Source organism: Cricetulus griseus, chromosome X (assembly GCF_003668045.3).
Source record: "Cricetulus griseus strain 17A/GY chromosome X, alternate assembly CriGri-PICRH-1.0, whole genome shotgun sequence".
NCBI classification, from domain to species: domain Eukaryota; kingdom Metazoa; phylum Chordata; class Mammalia; order Rodentia; family Cricetidae; genus Cricetulus; species Cricetulus griseus.
The window spans coordinates 79,990,630-80,002,238 of NC_048604.1; the positions used below are offsets into that span (position 1 = coordinate 79,990,630).

Here is an 11,609-nt window from a genome sequence, read left to right on the forward strand (position 1 = left end):
ATTGACAGAGTTTATATTTAAGTTGTTTACTGTGATGTTTTCATAAATAAATACATTGTGAAATGAACTAACTAACATCTTCTACCTTAAATAATTGTCATTCAAATTAAATTTGTTATGATGATGGTGGTAGTGGTGGTGTGTGTGTGTGTGTGTGTGTGTCTCTGTGTGTGTGTGTGTGTGTGTGTGTGTGTGTGTGTGTGTGTGTGTGTGTTGGCTGTGACTTTGAGTACCGACATGCATGCTACAGTGTACAAGAGGATGTCAGAGGACCACCCTCAGGAGTCGGGTCCTTTCTTCCCCATGGGTTCTGGGAACAGAACACATGTTCCAAACACTACTATTTGCTAAATTATTTCAAAGGCCTTATAGGTACAATTTTAGTGATATGTACATTTAAAATTTACTTTCATAAAATGTCCAACTAAAGGTATCATATTTTGCATTAGATCTTCAAATTTACTTTTAACTGAACAAGTAGAATTATTCTTCATATATTTGTTGATTTCTTCTGCTAGTAAGGACTATTTTACACTATGCTTCTTTGAATTAAACATTTTTAGATATTACATATATATGAAATTATAGAGAATTTGTCTTTTTGTATCTGATTTGTTCTCAAAACTGGCAAAAATTTCAACCTTTTATGATTAAGTGATATTTGCTTTCCTTCCCCTTTCTCTATTTTTCTCTTTTTCCTCTTATTTGGAAACAAGTCCTGCTGTAATCTAAAGATGTTCTATGAAGTATTTTTTAAATATCTGTTAAGGTATATTTGTTACCTATTATAATCTAACTCTGATGTTTCATTGCTATTTTATTTATTTATTTATCTATCTTTTTTTGCTGGCTTTGGCTTGTATTGGCAGTCCATTGATAAACATGACTAAGTAAGGTCTTATAGTAACCAGATATTATTGTATTTCAGTTTAATTTTTCTTTTAGATGCAATCTTCAACTTTTTATAACTTAAAATCAATGCTTTTGCAAAGTCAGGAATAATCAATGACACACACTTGTTTCCCAATTGTTCTGGTATACATGTTTCCCTCTCTTTTAGATGAAGTGTGCTTTACAAAGGAAGTGATTTTTTTTGCTGGGCAGCATATCACTCAGTCTTTTTAAAAATGTATTCATCCATTTTATGTCATTTTTATATATTATACATTTATTTTCAGAAGGTTGTTATTGCTTGTTAAATAAAATTCATGTTAAGATTTTTAAGTTTCAAATTTATTTATTTTTCACACAACAGTGTTTTTACTGGCATGTCTGTATGTGTACCTAGTACACAGCTGGTGCCTGAGGAACTGGAATTAGGTATGGTTGTGTGTATGGTTGTGAATAAATACCTCTGCAAGAGCACCAAGTACTCATGAGTACCAACCTGTTTCTCCAACCCATATTTGGATAATTTTCTAGTTGTTTTACATATTGATTCTTCCACTTTTGTTGTCTTTACTTGTAATTTGATGGAAATTTTTGTATTAACTTTTTGTTCTGTTTCATTCCCATGTATCTATCCTACTAGTGGGTTTTCACATTAGCCAAGTAGCAATTGTGATCTCTTTTCCTTTTTAAAATGTGTGTGTGTGTGTGTGTGTGTGTGTGTGTGTGTTGTGTGTGTGTTGTGTGTGTGTGTGTGTGTGTGTGTGTGTGTGTGTGTGTGTGTGTGTGTTTAGTGCAAGATTACATGTGACAAAGCTCCAGTCAGAGAATAACTTATGGGGGACATCAGTTCTCTCCTCATCATGAGTTTGTGGGCAATCAAATTTAGATTGTCCGTATTTGAATCAAGCACCTTTATTTTATGTGCTATCTTACTGGCTCCATTGGCTCTTTTCTAATACAAACTGTTGGGTTTTTCACAGTTTTTCTTAATAGTTTATTAAATGTAGCACATCTCCATCTTCACTGGGATGGCTGACCACATCCACAAACAAAGCCACATCTGAACTGGAATTCAGCTGCTGAGCCAGCCTCGGCCTCAGCTTTCCTGTCAGTACCAGAGGGCACACAACTCCTTCTCGAGGTATCTGTCTGTCTCTCCCTTGTGAATCTTCCAGGTCACTCACCCTGTGAACCTTTGGGCTAGGGCCTTCCAGTTACAGGACAGCTATGGTACAGGGTGGCAGGCACAATCCCCAGGGGTGGGTGAAGATAATCTCATATATGCTGGATTCCCTTATTTTTAAGGTATCAACAGAAATGTCTCCATGCATGATGTTCCTTCACATGGCCTCGGGACTTCAGAGACTGCATGGGCTTCATTACTTAAAGGCTTGGCATGCTTTAGTCTGCCAGCTCAAGGATTTTGGGGATATTGACATCTTTCTTGGCAACCACCACTCCTTCTTGAAAAAGGAGTTCATAGGTGGCAATCTTATTCTTCTTATGCATCAACATTGTGGTGGCTGCTACAAAACCTCATTAAGATGTTCTGGTGGTTGTTTATTTCCCTATATTTATTTGTTTTAAAGGGGATTTGTTTCTCCTTAATTTCTGAAAGAGCCTTGGTGTAGTATTCTTGGTTAGCAAACTTTTATTTACTTTTTTCCTATTTTCAGATTTTGAAACTACCATCCCATCATCTTTCAGTCTACATAGTTATTATGGAGAGGTTTACTGTGTGTCTAATGAGCGTTCTTTGTTATATGACTTGGCACATCAATTACTGTCTTTAGAATTCACATTGCCCTTTTAATACTGAAATTGCTATTTTCCTTAGAGGGAATCTTATTGATCAAATGTAGTTTTCTTCTCTCCCTAACTCTTTTCTAATGCAGGGTCTCATAGAGCTGATCTTTAACTTGCTATATAGCTAAGAATGATATTGAATCCCCAATCTTCCTGTCAGGAGTTGGGGAGGCAGGCATAGATTGCCAACACTACCATTACCTGAATTTTTTTTTTGCTTTTCTAATTTCCTTTTTTCTACTTTTGGCATAGTCACAATATGAACATATTCTTTATGCCATTTATTTTCTTTGCTTTTCTTCATTTTGTATGACTACAAATTTTCAAAATAGCTGTTTTAAGCTATTTTGTTTTGTGCTGAGGGGATTTCTCTTAGCATTATTTCCTAGGGTTCCAGTTGAGTAAGCTGTCAGCATGACTAAGCCCCTATGCTTTGTGTAATCACTGAGAGACTCTTTGACCCTTCCTTCTAGTGGAGACACTGCATTGTACCTATCAGAGACTGACAGATGTGCTAGATCATGCCTGGTCATGCTTCTATAACAGTTGGGCAAAAGGCTTTAGAACTGTGTAGCTTCTTTAATTGCAACAAGTTGTAAGCATCTCTTTGACTAGTGCTACTGGGTTTTGGAGATTTCTTCAGTGGTGAAGAAGTGTTTACTTGCATGCTTTGGCCATATCCACCTGCAAACATGAGGCTCCAATCCATCCTAGTTTCTATGAGTCGTACAGGGGTGCAACCATTTCAGTACCTGTATAGGCAAGACATAGCTACCACTTGTATACTTCCAGTGTTCATTATTCCATAGGACACATTTTCTAAGCCTTGATATGTACAACACCCTCTATTTGATAGAGGGGCCAGGGTATTATCTCTCAGTGGCTCTGAGCTGCCTGGTAGCTAAGCCATTCTGGTGTACTCCAATGGTATTTTTGTCCCTGTTCAAGGGGCATGATGCTGACTTCACAGGGTCTTATGAAGCCGCTGTGCTTGATGTGAGCTTTGAAGCTCCTTCTTAAGCCTGGGAAGCCAGAGTTGGTGGGGAATATTTATTTATGGTGTACTTCAGTGAGCCAGTGCCTCAGAGAAAATGTTTACCTGATTCTTTAGGTCATTAATAAGCAGATAGTTTACAGAAAGTTTCCTTCATTTACTTGTCTGATTCTCAAGGTTGTAAGTTGGTCTTGCAACTCAAAGAATGATGCTAAACTTTGTTTTTGTGTTAATGGGTGGAGCCTAGAGTGGTGTCTTTATTTCCCAGGACCAAAAATTGATCAATTTAAAATAAGGTATGTGCTGATTCTAAAGCTCATGGATGGCTGAATGATGTTTTTCTCAATTAACTGTTTCCTGTGACAGAACTAAAATGGGAAGGGATTCCTGGTAGCTTCTTAATGCAAACACTTGAAAGGGAAAAATTAATAAAAGTCTAAAACCCGGACTCCAAAGCCCAAATAGAAAAACTCTTAAGCTTCTCTGAGTTCCCAAAAGGCTGCCCAACAGACAAGGTTAAACAAAGATCCACATGACTCAAGGACTTAGACCAGATTATCACAGCCTTGAGAGGTGTCAACATTCCACTAGTCCAAAGAGGATCAAACAGTTATCAATTGCAGAAGTCCTCAGCCCAGGAGATAATTAACAAACTCATTTCCTCTGCAGCATTCTGCTTAATTGCACCTTGCCTGAAGCATACAATCATTGTCCTGTCCTGTGTAACCATGGAAGTTTTGTAATCTTGGGGTTTCCAGCACTACTATTTCCCCTTATTAAAACATCCCTCAGTTGAAAGGGGGTACTCAATTTGTTCCCAAACAAATGGGGTCCTTGCTGCAGCTCATATCCTCAAGTCAATAAAGAATCCTTTGTCCTTGCATTCAGTGAGTCATCTCCTTGTTGGCAGGTTCTCTTGGGCACAACACACAGAGGTGATAAAGATGTCCACCTGAGAACTGAGGCTGAGATGCTCAGTGCAGCTGCTCTGACCGCTTCATAGATCTGTGACATAGGCATTGTTACTCAGTTGATTTATAATGTTTGAACTGAGTTTCAGGAACCAGTGACCTGACAACTTGACATAAACCCTGGCTGACAGGGTTTCAAGACCACATTGTTCATCCAGAGACTGAGTGGAGAGAAGATATAAGTTGTTCTTCTAAGAAATTCTGTTGTGTGATAAGCTAGCAGCTCTTCAAATTAGAATCAGTGTTGTTAGGAACAGGCAACCAATCAGGGTCATCTGGCTTTTTGTTGTTGTTGTTAGGAACTGATTTTGTTGTTTAAAAAAACAAGCATTATGTTTTGGGGACTCTTGTTGTGAGATCAACTCTACTGCTTTCATGCCATCAGGGCTGGGTCACCTAAATAAGCCCCTGACAACAGGGTAATCTATAGTGTGCTGTTGGATATGGTGCAGGGCCTATTATCCTGTGTGCTGCAGCTGGTGTCAGGCAGGGTTAGTTCTCTCACTCCTGTGATTCCCAGATCCAGCTCTCTTGCTTGCTGCATGTAGCAAGGATCAGAGGGGGAAGTCATCTTTCCCTCACCTATGCCACCACATGACAGATGAGGGGGGGTCAGGTCAGCTCTGCTGCTCTCACACACTCAGGGCCGGCAGCTCCAGTCTGCTGCCCAGGGGAGCTGCACACCTGTAAGGGGTGGGGCATCTTTGACTAGGTGGAGGGGGGTTACACACCCCTGTTGGGTGGAGCCAGCTCTCCTGCTGCACTAGCCTGCAAGGGGCAGGGCCAGTTATCCCAGTGCCAGTGAAGGGCAGGGCTGTCTCAAGGCAGCCCTCATATTTCCACAAGAGTGACTCCTATGACCCCCTGTGCTAACACTGGACATGAAAATTACCACAGGTCCCAGATTCAGCAAGACAATGGACTCAGGCTCAGCTCTCAGCAGGAGATCAGCACAGAATTCACCATGGCCCCAGTGGCAGGACAGGCCACACAGATCAGTATGACCCTGGTGGCAGCATGCTGCTCAGACACCAACATGGTCTCAGGTAACTGACAAGACCCCAATTATGTGTGCAGCTCTTGGTGGAAACAGGAGTCATGGACATCAACTCAGGCCCTGGCTTCAGTAAGATCACAGACCTAGACATGGCCCTCAGCAGCAGCCTTGGCCTGGATGACACCATGGCCCCAGGTGACATTGCTGACTGATGGGGAATGTACTACTGTGTATGTTTATCTTATTGATTGTTAAATAAAATACTGTTTGGCCAATGAGACAGCAAGTTAGATGGAACTAGGAGTCAAAGAGGATTCTGGGAAATGTAGTAGAGAAGTGCTGATCCAGGCAGGAAGTGACATAGCAAGGAGACATGAGTTTCCTACATTTCCCAGAATCCTCTTTGACTCCTAGTTCCATCTAACTTGCTGTCTCATTGGCCAAACAGTATTTTGTTTAACAATCAATAAGATAAACATACACAGTAGTACATTCCCCATCAGCTGACCTCTCAAATTACCATGGCCTAGGTGTCAGCACAGCCCTCAAATGCCAATATTATTACAGGTTTCAGCCCAGAACCTGGGAATCCCTGTGGTCTCTGGAGGTAATATGCGCCCCTGGCTTTGGTAGGACTATGGAGCCAGACATGGTCTTAAGCAGCCCGAGCTCAGAAGTCACCATGGTCCCAGGTGTCAGAACAGGCTTCCCAGATTGGCATGGCCCCAGGACACCAACATGTCCCCAGATGGAGGCCCAGACCCCTGGTATACGTGAGGCCTTCATTGGTGTCAGGAGTTACAGACATCAACACAAATCCTGGCTGCAGTAGGGCTGTGGACCCACACATAGTCTTTAGAAAGGGGCCCTGACCTGGATGAAACCATGGCCCCAGGTGACAGTGCTGCTCACTCAAATAGACATGGCCCTGGAGGCAGTACGTGGTCACAGGTTGTGGCCTAGACTCTGGGCATCCATGTGACCTTTGGTGGCCACATTGGCCACCTGGCAACAATACAGACCCCAGCTGTGGACAAATGAATCTAATTGGTTGAAAATTCTGTGTCAGTTAACAATAATGGAACATACAAGGAAATCCCCAAATCTTTGACTCATGATTGGTGAAAAATGTACTGTAACTTGGTACAGATGTTTGTGATTTTGTGCTTATAAAACCTGCTTCAATCCCTGCTTGGAACTGCAGGAGAAAAAAGTCCTTTTCCTATAGCCCGAATGGATCAGCATCCCTACTTGTATAGTGATTTATTAAAGACTTTGCAGTTTCACAAGCCCCAGCCCCCCAAAAACTTAGAATCAGTGTCAACAAGTAATCCAGGCTTCTCCAAGTAACAAATTTATCCAGTTTATATCATGTTAGTGCAACTTACTTAGAACCTCCTACTTAAATTTATCCTTTATGCAATCTCTGTTAACTTGTGGTTGATCACGAGATAAGTGACTAATGCAGCTGGAGAAATATGGCTCAGTTATTGTGCTGCTTTTTCAGAAGACTGGAGTTTGGAACTGATATCTTCTTCTGACCTCGGTGTACCTGCACTCCTATTCACATACTCCCCCACATCATTAAAAATAATAAACCTTTTACAAAGAAAAAAAGAAACAGATGGACCTACAGATGTGGCATGCTTAACTTTCTTCCTTATAATAACTGCCATCTGTTTCTCGGTTGCTCTGCAACATCTCTGCTGCATTTTCATTTACTCTGGTGTTCATCTTCAAACATTTTAGTGAAATAACAGATTTCTTCTGATGAGTTCTTCCCCTTGTAGGTGGAAGCATGGTAGGGATCCTCTAATCAACCATCTTACTGTGATATCACACCTTAAACATTTTATATTGTGTGTACTGGGTAAGTTAGTTCTAATTATTTTGAGCACATTTTGTGTTTAGCAAGTGAAATATGTTGAAAAGCAATTTATGGACCATCATTAAGCTCTTAAAATAATGTTACTTTGTGCATATATTTAGCATAGCCACTAAGACTTACAAATTTCTATATTTGCATGTCATTAATATCTTTTCATTTGAACTTGAACAGCTCCCTTAAGTATTTCTTGTAAGATATGTTCAATAATTTGGCAGAATTTTTGTCATTGTTTTAGGGATTGCATTATATCATTCTGTTGTGTAAATTTTCCAATGGGAAACCTGATGCAATCTCATAAATATTCCTTTGTATGTGATTGCTAATTTTTCTCCTCTTTTGTTTTTTAAAGACTGTAACTTTTTGGAATTCCTGTTGCAATATGTCTTGCTGTCTTTGGAGGTTGATCTTTTGAAGTGATCTTTGAGCTTTGCCCATCTGGATGTCCATATCCTACCTAATATTGAGGAACTAAGCCATCATCACTTTAAATAGGCTTTTTCTCTATTTTCTCCTCTATTGCTGATGACACACACCTATTTTTGAATCAGAACTGTTAAGTCCCATAGGCATTCTTCCTTTGTTTTCTTTTATTTCCTTTTTGTTTAAGTAGCTAATTTCACATGACCTGTAGTCAAATTCAATTATACTTTTCTTGCATGATTAAATTTGCAGTTGAAACTCTCTCCTGAATTTTTCAATTTTGTTATTGCTTTCTTAAACCCCAGAATTTGTGGTTATTTTTTATAGATTCTGTTTTCTTATTAAACATTTATTTCATGCTTTGTTGTCTTGATCTCATTTTGCTATGTGCATGTGTTTTATTTGATCTTATTAACTTCCTTTAAAATGATTAATTTGGCCAGGCATTGCTGGTGCACATCTTTAATCCCAGCACTCCTGAGGCAGAGCCAGGCAGATCTCTGTGAGTTTGAGGCCAGCCTGTTCTCTAGAGAGGAGTGCCAGGATAGGCTCCAAAGCCACACAGAGAAACCCTGTCTTGAAAAACCAATAAAATTGATTAATTTGAATTATTTATCAGGTTATTTCCTTTGTTTTGTTTCTTTTTTGAAGGGCAACCAAGGTTTTGTTGAAAAATATCAAATCCCTTTATCATTGTAGTATCTCAAAACACTTTCATTTAAATGTTTTCAATTGAAATTATGATTTTATTAGATTATGGAGAAGGCCAAAAATTTTGAGCATGGATTCATGTGCACAGAAGCACATTTCTTTTTTTATAATACCTGAGAAGACAAATCTACTCCAAACCCATGGCTGAGACGACTGGAGCCAGGTTAAAGAGTACTTCATCGTATACAGCCAGCATTGAGGTTGAGACACATTTTACCCAAGTCACAGACAGGTGTGTTTCCTCCCCACTATCCTGTCCAATAACGGTTATGGCAGCAAAAGAGAAAAAATGAAATTTACCAAACCGCATAGGGGAACAGTGTTTCTGGATTTGTGAACAAGATCATGTTAGCAAGCCAGCCATCTATGCCAGATCACCTTGTTTCCAACATCCTTTCTTTCTTTTTTTTGAACATAATATTTTTATGGATTATTTGGTAATTTCATACACTATACCACATCACATTTGCTTTTCATTCCTAACACATCCATGGCCTCACTCTTGTGCCCTCCTCAAAAAAGAAAAAAATATATCAATTCCAAGTTGTGCTTCCCAAATACTCATTGGAATGTGGTCAAATTCCCAGAGGCAAACCTTGTAAAGATAAATGACTCCTGACCTACACCCGACCCCCACAAGAAGCCATCAACTGTGAAGAGTTGCAATTCAGCAACCTGATCATGATTTTTGAGGATTCTCTATCATGGCTTCTTTTCTGTACTGTTTATTTCTATTTGGGGGGAATTGTAAGCCCCTTTTGGGGGAAAGGGGTTGTCACAGAAGCCTTCAATGTCTCTCATTCTCAATTATGAGTTTGTAGTCATAGAGTACAGACCATGGACATCTACATGGTCGTTGGCAACATCAGAGACTATGAATCTCATCATGGCTTCTACTTAGACCATAGACATCAACATGTCCTCTGGCAGCAGCTCAGGTCACAGACATCCACATGTTTTCTCATAGTAACACAGACCACAAACATCAACATTGTCTCAAGCTGTTTCACACACCATGAACACCAATGTGGCCTCCAGAGGTATCACTGACCATGCACATCAACACAGCCTTCCACAACATCATAAGCAAAGCACGTTGGACTCTTAGATGGGTTAAGGCACTCAACATCATTTCTTAATTCCAGGTGTGATTGGGGCTTTCAAAACTCCCAAACTCCCAAAATTATTTTTCTGTGCTTTTACTGTCATTACATTGTTGTTGTGCAAGTCAAAAAGTTTAGAGACTTCCTATTCTTCATATTGTTTTCAAAAAGGTTTAATTTTGTTAGACAGATTTGAAAGAAGTAACCTCCATCAAAGACGACCTATATCGAAGAACTTGAAGTCAATTTATTTTGTGCTAACTGCCTCCTTCAGCTTCCAATAACTTTGTCATCTGCAGGAACAGTTTGCTTGCTCAACTTGTGTATAGTTTTTGACATCAGCCCTTTGCTTATTCCTAGATAATCTTGGCACAGAATAAGCCCCCAATTGCACAATCAGAAAAAAATGTAATTTGAGCTTCACTAACTGAAGTGCACAGTTGATTAAGTTGATTCATTCTAGAGGTTCTCTTTACTCCTTGGTTTTGCTAGAAGCTCTTACGTAAACCTCTAGCTTGTTATCTTTTATTGGTGAATCTAGCCAGAGTTACTTTCTGCTACTGCAGAATTTTATTTGTTTGAGTTTGTTCATGCTAGGAATACTTGCAGTAAAATGATAGACTGAATATGTTTTCATGTTGTAAAATGGCAAAGATGAAAAATTGTGAGATTTAATTCAAAGCAATTTACAAATCCCAACATGCATCAGCACATTGTAAGCCTCTTTTTGTAAATATCACATTCTTTGTTTTGGTTTTTATGGGGAGCTTAATATACATAAATAAAAGAAATTGATGATTTCTCAGAAGCCAATCAATATTTATTTAAAATATAATAAAATTGGAATTTTTGTGAGATGAAAAAAACCTATCCACTTCATAATGTTGAGAGTTTTGAATATATTCTAAATGTTATTTTACATGTTCAAAATCCTTAACTGTAATTTATATGCTTCTCCTGATGACACTAGTTAATACAGTCTCAAGAACATAGTTTCATCCAAAAAATTTTAGCAAAGAATATTGTCATTAACTAGGTTTTAATCAAATTCTAGGCCTGTGAAATTGAATCTAATTTATTACAACTTCCTTAGAACATGGAAAATATTCTCAGTAAAATTCAAAAGTGTCTTAATAGCATGGGTTATTTACTCAAATGTATTTTGGAATGATCCAACATGCAAGTTGCTCTCTGAAAATCCATGGTGCTTGTAAGTCAAGAAGAGATGTAGTTCCTCCCTGGGGAGCAGAAAGGATATGTGATAGGTAGGGTATTAGTTGGGGGTGGTAGGGGAGGAGGGGAGGGAGTGGGAACTGGGAATGACATGTAAAACAATCTTGTTTTTAATTCAAATAAAAAATAAAGGAAAAAAGAAGAGATGTAGTCTGCAAGAATTGTAGTCACTGTTCTATCTCTAGTCCCACTTATTTCCATGTTGAAAAACATATTCATAAATCCTGTCTGCCAACAGCTACTATCATGCTTCAAAAGTTAGCATACAAATCCCTAATGAAATGTTTTGCTTTGTGAATTAGTTTTATGAAGTTTGGAATGAAATAGCTGATAGATATGTAGGTAGATACTTCTATGTTATTAATTATTTGAAAATTACCACAAAGATAGTAATGTTTCGCTCTTAATTACCATATATATGCATATATCCATTTCTTCATATCCTGAAAGAGAGAAAATATGACTTATAGGGAAAGTTGAAGTTCTAATTCTATCGATCTGATGAAATAATTTGACTATGCTAACCTCATTCAGACTGACATCTCACACTTAATTCTTATTGAAAACTGTTGCTACAGTGTTTAAACATAATAAA

The 11,609-nt window shown here is 38.7% G+C and overlaps 1 pseudogene; it reads right to left on the reverse strand.

Annotated features, from left to right (window-relative positions):
* Positions 1 to 1,911: 1,911 nt before the first annotated feature.
* LOC100757459 lies at positions 1,912 to 2,406 on the reverse strand (annotated as a pseudogene).
* Positions 2,407 to 11,609: the final 9,203 nt, after the last annotated feature.